A 13,001-nucleotide genomic window follows, 5' to 3' on the forward strand; every position below is an offset into this window, starting at 1 on the left:
AAACAGACCCACATGCATGTATCCTATATCCTCTTTCCTCCATCTGACTGTGTTGCATCAGGGTGCTAGATCCTTCTGATAGACAGGTAAGAAAAGCTTCTAGAGGTCTAAATAACACAGAATGACTAAGAATGAGCCAAAGCAAACTCAAATTTGGAGATTTCCCAGAGCTTTTGAAAAACATCCTAAGCATTTTAACCCAAATGCCTTGGGAGTCAAAGAGCTGGAGAGTTTATCCACATCTGAGAACCAGCTAAACTGCAGTAGGATTCCCAGAGCAGCTGGCTCTGAGGTCTCTGTATTTACTATGCGAATATTTGCAGTGAGAATTGGGAAATAATTATGAAATCAACAATTTTTAAGAGATGTGGGGGTAGGATGGTCCTCTGGGCAGCATTCTGCCTGAGAGCACTTCCCTTCCTGATCGGACCTCCCCCGGGGAGGAACTAGCCTAGCAAGAAGTGCCAGAGGGAGCACCAGGGAAGGAAAAAGTTCATTGTGTGGAGTTATGCAAAGACAACAGGAACAAAAAAAAGGTGATGGAAATGTGCTTAGCACCAGGAGCATGGGGAACTGCTCTGCATTTACCCAAGGGCTCTGACTCCGAGAAACCACTTATTGAGATGGGAAAGAGAAAGCCTTCAGAAGAAGCTCTCTCTTGGTGATAAAAACAGAAAGGCAAACGGCAAGGCAAGGGCCTGGTTCAGAGCTGAGAAAAACTTTACAAATCCAGAACTGAGGAGGGATGGGTAGCTAAACCATGCTTATTACACCTGCATATTGTGATGAGTTGTGGTGGAGAATCTTGTGTATATAAGCAGACACAAACTTGCATGTTTATGTTGGCTCTGAAGGGAATCTGCATACAGTTTATTCATCATGTTTTGGTTCTTCTCAGTGGCTGTATTCACTCATTCATTTATTCATTCACTCATTCATTCATTCATCCATCCATTTGGTTCCTATGTTGTGCTAGACATGCTGCTGGGCACCAGATGTGTAAAGATCGCATAACACAGCACCTCTGCAAAGAAGCTCGCAGGCCAGAGAAAGAACTAGTCTTTTGATTATGCAATTATAAAGCAGTGATCAGGATATATCAAGGGCTCTATGGGAGCACAGATAATGGAGTCTGTTATGGGTTAAAATGTATGCCCCCCAATTTATATGGTGAATCTCTAACACCCAGCACCCCAGAATGTGACATTGTGTGAAGTCAAGGTCTTTAGTGAGGTCATCAAGTTAAAATGAAGTCCTTAGCATCTGTCCTCATTCAGTATGACTGGTGTCTTTTTGGAAAGGGGAACAATAAAGACACTTATGCACGCCAGGAGAACACCATGTGGAGATGGAGGCGGAGAGTGGGGCAGTGCTTCTACAAGTCAACGAATGAATAGCAGACATCGCCAGAAACCACCAGGAGCTGGGACAGGCATGGAGCAGATTCCTCCTCGCAGCCCTCACAAGGCCCCCTAACTGAGCTGTAGGGAGGAGGTCAGAGAAGGCTTCCCAGAGGAGATGATGGAATGGAATTTTAAGACTTGAAGAGCAAGCTGTCAGGTGCAGGGGGCAGGGTGGGATATGGGAATGGCATTCCAGGCAATGGAAGAGCACAGGCAGAAGCATTGGTGTGAGAAGCAGCTGGGGTGGGAGGCAGGCCATGGTGTGGCATCAACGCACAAGGACAGATGAAAGGTCTCCTGCCTCTGGAAAAGCCCTGTGGGGCCCCCAAGCCTGGGTCACTGTCCTGGTCCCCACCACAGCAGCGCCCTGGTGGTTAGGCCAGCTGCTCAGCTTCACAAAGCTGGTCCCTCACCGCCGGGAGCAGAGCTTCCTTCAGCCAGGAGGGCAGCATCAGGTTTCTGGCCTGCTCAGGTCCCATTCCTGGGTCCTGGAAGGTCAAGCTCTGCCCTGCCTGAGGTTTCTTTCTCTTCGGAGACAGCGAGTTCCTCCTTTTCATCGTGAAGCGAAAGCTCCCACATGATGTTAAGGATAGGGAATATTTAAGCATCATCGAAGGTCAGAGGAATGTTCTGATTCCTGAACATTTTTGTGTCTTTCAATTTCCTCACAATAGGAAGACAGCTAACAAAAAGGCTTTCACTCAGCCGCTGCGTTCAAGAAAACCCGGCTTAATAGGTGTGAAACGGTTCCTCCAAAGGCCACCTGCTGATCTGTGCTCTGTCCTCTCACGTGACTCTATGTGGTTTTGTCTAAATTTCCCACCTCTGATACACATTTCAAAGGATGCTGTTCTGGGAGCATATGGCCAGAAACGTACAAAGGTTTATTCTGGGTAATTAAGATTTTTTTTGTTTTGTTTTAACATCAACCCACCTTTTATATAATCTTTAAAAATTCTGGTGCTCCAGAGCAGCCATCAGGCCATTCACCCCAGGGGAGCTTTAAATTGAGGACATTTGTAACCTTCTTCTCTTAGGTTTCTTTAGAATTTAAGATAAAATATTAGAGTAAAGTGATACTAAAATATAATGGCCCTTGCCTTTATATACTAGACTTAAAATTGTATTTGAATCATACATAAAGTATCCTGGTCAGGAGTAACACACATTTCTTTTGGGAATGGAAGAGCCGCCTTGTAATCTAGGTGGTCTCCTTAATTTTTGAAAAAATTATCACCCTCATGCATATATATATATATATATATATATATATATATATATATATATGTAAAGAATGCCTAAAATCTAGTACTCTGTATTTAGAATTAAATGGCCCATACAAAGGGATGCCTGGAAACAAAACAAAACAAAATGAAACAAAAAACAAAGGGACGCCTGGGTGGCTCAGCAGTTGAGTGTATGCCTTCAGAGGTTCAGGGCTCAGGGCGTGATCCTGGAGTTCTGGGATCGAGTCCCGCACTGGGCTCCCTGTGGGGAGCCTGCTTCTCTCTCTGCCTGTGTCTCTGCCTCTCTCTTTCTGTGTCTCTCATGAATAAACAAATAAAATCTTAAAAAAAAATAAATGACCCATACAAATGCTTAATTGCAAATATTAAAGATTTACTTTTTAACTGAGAAAAGTTAAGGATGAAGCTTGTACAGCATGCCTATCTCTAATATCCCTGCAACACTCTCTGCTCCTTCTTACATTGATCAAATAACTTCTGGGTGGAGCTCAGGTGTTCAGCCTCAAAGGACAGGCTGTCACTACTGATGAGGACGTGCAAGCCTAATGGGAGAGACCAATGTACAAATATGGCAAGTGCAGAGACAGGATATAAATAAGGTGGTGGGTAGCTAAGTGGAGGGGTTGAGAAACACTGCTTGGACATCCTATTTAACCTGAGGCCTGAGAGATGGGTATAAACTTATCAAGTAAAGAAGGAAGGGATACACATTCCAAATAGAGGAAAATTCTGTGTAAGTCGGGGAAGTCATGACTTCCAATGATCATCATTCTGGGCAGTGCAGATGCTCTCTCCATGTCATGAACTTCTTCTACTAAATTGGTCATCTAGGGACGCCTGGGTGGCTCAGTGGTTGAGCATCTGCCCTTGGCTCATGTCAAGATCCTGGGGTCCTGGGATCCAGTCCAACATTGGGCTTCCTGCAGGGAGACTCTATCTCCCTCTGCCTATGTCTCTGTCTCTCTGTGTCTCTCATAAATAAATAAATAAATAAAATCTTTAAAAAAATGGAAAAAGGAAAGAGGTGGGAAGTTGGGATAGGTAGACACTCAGTGTGCCCAGAACATGACACGTGGGGGCAATGGCTAGGAATGAGACCAGAGAGGTCAGATGAGGTCTAGACAGGGAGAAGACTGCGCCATGAAGTTTATGGACTGCTTGTGAAACAATTTTTGGGCATCCTGGCCAGATCTGTTGTTTTGGATGCCAACCTGGCAGTACCATGGTGGAAAGATAGTGGAGAGAAAGAGGTGCAGAAACACCCAAGGATGTGGTCCAGGTGAGGCACAAGGGGGCCTTAACTGGAAGTGTAAAGGTGGAGGTGGAAGGAAGGAATGGGCAAAAGAGAAGTTTAAGGCTGGCAACCCATGAATTGGGGTGTCTGGCTGCACATGGGGGAGAGAAAGAGTCAAGATAAGACCTAGCTTGGAACATGGTACCTGCTGTGAACTGAACTGTGTTCCCTGCAAAATTATATGTTGAAATCCTAACTCCCAATGTGACTATATTTGGAAATAGGGACTTTAGAAGGTAAGGAAAAAAACGAAGTCATAAGGTGGGGCCTGGATCCAATAGGATTCCTGTTCGTCTAAGAAGAGACAAGAGAGCTAGCTTTGTTTCTCTCTCCCTCATGTGAGCACATAGTGAGGAGGCGGCTGTCTGCCAGCCAGGAAGAAAGCTCCCATCAGAAACTGACTCTGCTGGCACCTTGATCTTGGACTCCCCAGCCTCCAGAACTGTGAGAAATAGATATCTATTGTTTAGGCCACCTGGACGGCGGTATTTTGTTATGGCAGCCTGAGCTGATTGATTAAGAAGTGCCATTAACTCATATAAAGAAAGAATAAAAAAGACAGAGATTTTTGTTTTATCCATCCATCCATCCACCCATCCATCCATCTTTAGTTTGGTTTTAGACATGTCAAGTACAAAGATACTAATAAGGTAGAGAAGAAGAGATGGCCGGTAGGCAACTGGAGATATAGAATAGAACAAAGGGAAGCAGTCAGGTCAGGGAATAGTTTGAGAGTTTTCAGTATAGAAGCAGAAGCCAATAGTGAAGATTGTCTAAGGAAAGAAGGCAGAATAAATGAGAAGGTGGCCAGGAAAGGAGCTAGGGAATCCAGACACTTAAGGGCAAATAGAAGTAGCCAGAGAAAGAGTTGCAAGTGAGAGATGGTCTAGGACCTGTGTGTGTGTGTGTGTGTGTGTGTGTGTGTGTGTGTTTAAGGCCATTTGTCAATACTGTCATGTGCTCTAGAGGGCTCAGCTAGGCTGAAAACCAAAAACTAAAGCACTGAGCTGGCAATTAGGAGGTAATTATTAGGAGCCCTGTCAGCGCAGTGCCAGTTGCGTTGAGTTGAGAAATGCATGCAAGTTAAGAAAAATGAGGCTAGACTATGATTTTAAGATATTTGCTTATGAAATGTACAGGGGAGGTGTGGAGGTAGCTTGAGGAGGAGGCAAATGTGAGACAGTTATTTTCCTTCTATGCTTCTGAAACTCCACATTAATTCCTATTTTTATGCTAAGGAACCATGGACAGCTATAGAAACAAAATTGTACTCTTCTTTTAAGCAAATCAACCCCTTTCATTACTTTAGACTTTTGATGTCTGTTTTCCACCCAACAGGGACAAATCCCATGTCCCTTTCCCCTACAGACTCTTTATCTCATTGGCTCATTTCTGTTGATCTCCTGAAGACCACCATATTTTAACAAGGTGTCAGGATTCCCAAAATGAGGTTAGGGGTGTGCATGTGATTGTGACTATATGTGTGTGTGCTAGGGGATAGAATGTGAATATACCATATGATGCCAGAGAACTAACTCTCTTCTGTGAAGAGGATCAGATGTCATCAATGGTAGATTTTATATTATATAATGGTACCATGATAAGAAAACAAGACGAAACAAAACTTGTCCATAAAACAATTATGGCCACTCTTCTTCCCACTGCAGATTATGGTTAGAATGAAAAATGCAAAAGAAAATATTTGTGTTTTCTTTTTCCCTCTATTGCAAACTTATAAAGAGCTACTTAGATATGCTTGTGTGAATCTATCTATCTTGGAGATTGACAGTCCAGTGGGATGTGATGTAGGCCTCTGGTTTAAATTGCTTAATAGTTGAAGCGAAAGAAAATATGTATTAGAAAATTCTTCCTGGAACATCAAAATAATGCATTAATTTAGGAAAAAAGTGATTCATATGTGACCTTGTGTAATATTTGACTTTTTAAATGCCACACATAGCACTTATCTGGTTTTTAGCTTTGCTGGGAAATGGCTGTATCCAGCAAGGATAAAAGGCTTCCAGCTGGGATAACTATCCTATAATTAGTGATGCATTTTTTAAAAGGAAAACCAGAAATTATTGGAGACAGTTGATGTAAAAATCTCTACATTGCTAAAGTATGTGTGTTGGTAGCATGACAGATTTAGGCCTATTGATGCAATGTTACACACACACACACACACACACACACACACACACCAGTTTCTCTTATCAGCATATTTGAGGAGGTCAGTTTTCTTTCTATTGATTTCAGGACAATTCACTGGAAGTCAGATCTGTTAATTTGTGTGATGTTGTTATCATGTTATAATATGAAATATATATTCAGTTTTTAGCTCCAGTTCATGACACACAGCTCCTAAAACTCTTAGAGTTTCCTGAGGATCATCTCCTGTTATAATATTTGGTCTTTATTCCAGTTTCTTACCTAAGAACTTCTAAAACTCTTGGAGTTTTCTGAGTGACAGGGTGAGAGGAGCATCTTTTGTTACATAATAAGCCCCTTTGACTATACCTGAGTTTACGCTAATGAGGTGACTGTTGGTGGGCCCCTGGATAGCTTCAGGATGGGCTCTGGTTGCCAGAGGAACCAACCAGCCTCTGGGGAAGGGGGAGGGGCTGGAGACCGAGTGAATGGACAGAGGCTGATGATGTGATCAATCACGCCTGTGTGATGAAACTCCCATACCAACCTCTAAATGACAGGGTCTGGAAAGCTGCCCAGTTGGTGCACACGCCAAAGATGCTGGGACTTGAGCTCAGCATCTAAGATGGAGGTAGTCCTGGGGGCCTGCGTTTTTAGCCTGTGGCGTCAGTGCTAACTCTGAGTAGTATTAGTTAGTAGTTAGAATTGAGTTGAACATCTGACACCCTGTTGGTGTCCAGTGGGTGGGAGAATTGGTTGGTGTGGAACTTCTGTGCCACCCCACCCCCAACGTATTTGGTGGCCAGGAGTGCTGTGAGTAAAACATCTCTGAATTTATGTCCACAATACATGATGATTTTATCAGAGTGATGTGATATGATGAGAAAAATATTAAGAATTCTCTACTTAGAGCTCAATAAATACCAGTGTTGTATCTCAGCACTGGAAGCTGAAATCATCTCCCAGATCACTAGGGCATTTTCATCTCTCTCCCTCAGTACTTCCAGAACATTCATCTCATATTTTGATTGCTGCATTTTCCATGTGATGTTGTTATTAGGAGTTTGCACGTTGGTCTCTCCACTGGACTTGGGCAGGCACGCTGGTACTTAGCACACCTGGAGAGTGGTTTACAAACCTGGCTGATACCACAATTGCTTGAGATTAAAAAAAAAAATACTGATCTATGTGTTTCTGTGTCCTCCAAGAACCAGATGCCAAAGAAGGATTAGATAGGCAAGAGATTTATTGGGGGCAGCACCTGTGAAAGAGGAGGGAGGGAAGGGCAGGAGTGTGGAGGGGTGGGGAGCATGCAGCCACAGTCCATAGCTGACACCTGTGACAGAAGAGGGGCTGGAAAGATCTCAGCAGTGTGGCCAGGCTGATGGGATGTGCCCTAGCAAATAGGCCTGCTGGAAGTGTTTATCCCACAGGAATGAGATAGAACTAGTACTCCACAGTGCGCGGCTCCTGGCTGGAGCAGTGTGTGTATGTGTGTGCTCATGTGCATCATGGAGTGGCCAGTGGCTCTGGCTTGCCTAGGCCCAAGGAGGTTACAAGGACCCGAGACCTTCCGTGCTCAAACTGGGAAAGCCCTGGCCAAATCCTGGTTAGCTGGTAACCCGAGTGTGGCCTCAGCATGAACCCAGAGTTGTACCCAAAGGGGCAGCAGGGAGTACACCACACAACTAGGATATTCTCCCCTTTGGGGGTGCATTTGGAAGAGAGCTGAGTGGCACATTTCAGAGCTGCCGCTGCCCCTTTGGTTTCTCCTGACACTAAACAGTTCTCCAGTTTTCCACACACCAAGTGAATGTCTGACAATTCAGTTCAATTCTGACTTACCTAGCTGGGGTTGGCATGATACCCCACAAGTCAAAGGGCTGAGTCCCAGCAGACTGCCTCTATGTTAGCGGCCTCAAGAGAGGTCCCCGGATAGCCATACTTCTGCCCAACTGATTGTAGATCTGGAGGTTCCCACACTTCGCCTTCAGGCTTGATGATTCACAAGAGTGACTCAAAGGGCTCAGGAAAGGCTCTACTTATGATTACAACTTTATTATAAGGATGCAGCTAAGGAACAGCCAAGTGGAAGAGATGTTCAGGCACGGTGTGGGGGGAAGGTGAAGAAGCTTCCAGGCTCTCTTCAGGAGCGCCCTCTCAGGAGCTCTCCAAACTTGAGTTTTTATCAGACTCAGTCTCCAGTCTCGTTTCCCTCCCCAGATGTTGGGGGTGAGACTGAGAGTCTCTCTCCTTTCATCAGAAGTCTGGTCTACTGGTGACCATCCCCTCCTGAATGTATCCTGAATGTATCAAGGTGCCCCAGCCTGAGTCACCTCGTTACCATAAACTCAGGTGTGGCCCAAAGAGGCTCATCAGAAAAAAGAAAAACACTCCTATCACTCAGGAATTTTCAGGGGGTTTGGGGGTCTCTGTGCCAACTGGGGCAAAGACCAAATACATACATTTGCATAATACTACACTCCCAAGCAGAGATTCTGTTTGAAGTGACCTGGGGTAGGGCCCAGACAGCTGCATTTAAAAAAAATAAGCAAACCAAACACCTGAAGGAGACCAACACATAGCCAGAGTTGAGACCCATGAGAAGCCATTCTTTAGGCGAATGAAAAGAGGAGAGGGAAAGAGACTGTTGGAGGAGGCTTGTTTAGTCAAGGAAGGCAGTGGCAAGCTAGGGCGCAGACTTGGGGGAGCAGCCTTGGGCTGGGTCTGGAGGAGTGGGTGGTTTTCGGGGTTGGCCGCCCAGCCTGGAGCCCTGCTGCTGAGGAGAAGGAGGAAGCCTGCCTGCTGGGTCGGGGCAGGCCTGGGCAGGGCAAACTGGGCCGGATAAAGAAACAGGTGCTAGGAGCTTTTATCTTTATTTCATATCCCCAAGTCTGTGGTGGTGGAGCGACCAATTTTCCCATAATCCTAGGAAGGGGAGGCACTTGGGACACTCGGCACACGCATCCTCTTCTGTCTGCCCACAGGGCTCGCATTTCAACGTCGGTCTCCAGCAGATTCACCAGGCACTGTAAGCCACACAAGAGGAAAAAGTAGAGAAACTTCTCAAGGAGGGCATTCAGTTTCACCCAGACAATATGTAAGTTCTCTTAGTTGATGCTCTACATCTCTATTAGCTTTTTTTTTTTTTTAGACTTATTTATTTGAGAGAGAGAGAGAGAGAGCAAGTTGAGGGAGGAACAGAGGGAGAGAGTGCATCTCAAGCAGACTCCCCATTGTGTGCAGAGCTCAACGTGGGGCTGGATCCCAAGACCCTGAGACCATGACCTGAACTGAAACCTAGAGTCGGAGTCGGATGCTCAACCACTGAGCCACTCAGGTGCCCCTATGTCCATATTAGGTTTTGAGGGTGGCTGTAACAAAATTCCATGTGTGCTGGGGAGGTTTAAATAGCAGAAATGTATTTCATATGGTTCTGGAGGCTGGCGGTCTGAGATCAAGATGTTGGCAGAATTAGTTCCTTCCGGGCTGTGAGAGAGACCCTGTGCAAAGCCTCTCTCCCTGGCTTGTAGGTGGCCATCCCTCCCTCCGCACAATCCACCTGTCCCTTCCCTTCACATATTCCTTCTGTGCCTGTCTGTGTCCAAACTCCCCCCTTTGTAAGGACAATGGTGTTATTGGATGAGGGACCACCTCATCTTAACTCATTATATCTGTAATGACCCTATCTCCAAATAAGATCACATTTTGAGGTCCTGGGGTTTAGGACTTTCCAACTTCTAGCTTTACCTTTAGGTGCTCATCAGAAGAACAGCCTGGTAATGGCTAGATAGCCCAACTTGCTCTGAGTTCTTTCCAGAGCTGATGCTTAAGTACATAGTTTATAGACAATAAAATAAATATTAGACAATAAATAAAATATTAAATAAAGAAAGAGTCTCTCCATAATGATCCCTTGAAGCAGCTAAGGTTGTTATTAAGACATAATATACCTAAGCATATACATTTTTAAAAAGATTTAATTTACTTATTCATGAGAGACACAAAGAGAGAGGCAGAGACATATAGACATAAGGAGAAGCAGGGTCCTTGCAAGGAGCCCAAAGCGGGATTTGATCCTGGACCAGGATCACGCCCTGAGCAGAAGGCAGATGCCACCCAGGCATCCCTAAGCATATATATTTTGTGCCTTCCTTCTAGAAAGAGCAGTAAATGGCAGAAATTTCATTTTTTTCAATGATTCCCAAGAGAGAACGAATATTTATGATCCAACCAAAGGGACTCCAAGAATAGCAAAGAGCCTGATCTCAGGCAGGCAGCAGTTTTTAAAGGGAGGTCCTGCTTTTAATATGGAGGCCCCTGCACTCTGAAAACTCACACCCTTCAATTCTGGTTATTTTTTTTTTTTTTTTTTGCATTATTTCAGTGATGATTACTTCCCATCCATGTATTCCTGCTGCATGGATTTTCTATTTGAAGTTCAACTTCTGGAAGTGTCTTGTAATTTCCCCTGCTTTTCTTCTACATTTTCTACATCTTATCTTTCCAGGAGACATTCCTCTCTTTAGCTCCCAGCACTGTAATTGATTTTTCAATTCATGCTATCATGTTTTTAATTTTCAGAAGCCGTTTTTGTTTGTTACTTGAATAGCACTCTGTCTTTGTTTCCTGGATGCAAACTTCCCTTATATCTGAGGTGATAAAAGCTATTTTAGAATTCTTTTTTCTCTTGAACAGTGTCTAGAGGTCTCACAATTAATAGTTTTTAGAATAGGGATTCAAACTCATGCAGTCAGACCTCACAACCTGTCCTCTTCATACTGTCCTAAAACGCCTTCATTTTAATGAACATCAGATTCTGGCCCTGCTAAGTAGGCAGATTGAATACAAACATCAATTTTTTTTCCCTTTTAGTAATTCCAGTAAAACTAAATAAAAAGACTTAAAGAAAAACAAACTTACAGGGACAGGCAGAAAAGCATACAGGCGATTCCAACAACAAAATATCAGAAGTTGGATTTTTGTGAGAAATTAATGAGAAAATTTATGTAGAAGACTTAACACAGTGTGTGGCACCCAAGAAGTGTAGCATAAAAGTTAGATATTATTAATGTAACATAATACCTGCTTTAAAAAAAAGAAAGAATGCCTTTAAAAAGTATTTTAAATGTGTTGTATATGACTTAAGAGCTTCCTTGTACCAAACCAGGTGCTTACTTCCACATGTGAATGTTAAAAAGGTGGAAAAAATTTTATCATGATATTGGCATAATAGTATAATTTGGGGTGTTGAGTTTATTTTTATTTTATGGAGAAAAATCTGATGTGTGATACATAGAGACAAGAAATACATTGGGGTATCTGGGTGGCTCAGTCAGTTAAGCATCTGCCTTTGACTCAGGTCAGGATCTCAAGGTCTTGGGATTGACTGAGTCCCACGTTGGGCTTCCTGCTCAGGGGGGAGTTTGCTTCTCCTGCCCCATCTGCTTCTCCCCCTGCTCATGCTCTTTCTCTCTCAAAAAAATAAAATCTTTTTTTAAAAGAATACATTATCAAAAAATATGAATATGTGTAATTTAATGGTGAATGGTATATTAGAACTTCATGTATCTTAGTTAAACTGGAAAACTCTTGTAGACAATACTACACTAATATGAAAACAACACAGGACTTATATGAAAGTATAATCTACCATGGTAAAAGTAAATAATTCAAGAAATATTTATTGAACATGCACAATATATTTTTAAAGAATAAGGTGCTGCTTCTAGGGGAGAATCCAAAGGTAAATTCCTGATCTATGCCTACAAGAAGCTTATTAGGGGAGAGAGATATTTACTTGTTAACTAGAAATCAAAGCACAATTAAGTAATGATTTCAACAGAAGGATAAACAACATAGGAGTTGGGCAAAAGGAATATTTAAAGCCCACCAAGGGAACTGATAAAGGATTCACTAACCAGGGGGTATTTGGGTTTGATTTTGAGGCTGGGCCAGGGCTTCCTTTGATAGAAGGAAGTACAAAAGCAAAGCCCTTGAAACAGGGTAATGTGTTGCCCATTCCAAGTCCTGTCTGGCTCTTTCTTTTTTTTTTTTTTTTCTTTTGATTTTATTTATTCATTCATGAGCGACAGAGAGAGAGAGAGAGAGAGAGAGAGGCAGAGACACAGGCAGAGGGAGAAGCAGGCTCCATGCAGGGAGCCAGACATGGGACTCAATCCTGGGTCTCCAGGCTCAAGCCCTGGGCCAAAGGCAGATGCTAAACCGCTGCGCCACCCAGGGATCCCCCTGTCTGGCTTTCAATGTACTATCTATCCTCACCTCTTACTGTAGCCAGGACAGAGGCACTGTTTAAGTGTTAAATGTACTTAAATGAGCTAATTGATTGATTTTGTTTCTCAAGTAGGCAGTAATCTTGTTGAGGATAGATATCCTGTGATAATTTTTTTTGTATTACTCACCCCACCCCAATTAATCTCAAAGTGTTGGTACATGGCAAATTCTCTGTAAATACTGGATGAATATAGGAACTTTTTGCTGCTCAGACAATACATTTTAATGCAGGAAAATTTAGAGGACAGTAGGAAAGCAATACATAAGGAAAATATTAGGACTAGGATTCCGACCATTTCAAAAATGTTTTCATGTGAGCTACAAATATATATCTATCTTTTCAATGAGTCTAAAGACTAATTACAAAACAAACTCTAGAGTCTTGAAAAAGTATTTTTTTTTATATAGGCAGTCGTTGCAACCCCCCCCAACAAGTTAAAAACTACTTTATTTCTGCTAAAAGTGCTCACTAAAATATTTAGAAGTTCTAAGAAAGCACCCCAGTAGATCTGAGTCACATTGGAACCTTCTATGTCCAAAAACAGAAGGACATATTGTTGCTGTTCCTTAAGCAGTGTTTTGTGTCAGAGGTCTTCATTGCATGACCCACTGGAC

At 43.2% G+C, this 13,001-nt stretch overlaps 1 long non-coding RNA gene across 3 annotated transcripts in view; it reads left to right on the forward strand.

The window, feature by feature from the left end:
- The first annotated feature begins 6,564 nt into the window (after positions 1–6,564).
- LOC140608303 (uncharacterized) overlaps positions 6,565–13,001 on the forward strand; it is a 53,502-nt gene continuing 47,065 nt past the window's right edge. For all 3 annotated transcript variants that reach the window (XR_012010326.1, XR_012010323.1, XR_012010325.1), the window contains exons 1-2: positions 6,565–6,723; positions 9,080–9,192. This is a non-coding gene — a long non-coding RNA (uncharacterized lncRNA). The remainder of the gene's footprint in view (positions 6,724–9,079; positions 9,193–13,001) is intronic.

Source organism: Canis lupus, chromosome 17 (assembly GCF_048164855.1).
Source record: "Canis lupus baileyi chromosome 17, mCanLup2.hap1, whole genome shotgun sequence".
NCBI classification, from domain to species: Eukaryota; Metazoa; Chordata; class Mammalia; order Carnivora; family Canidae; genus Canis; species Canis lupus.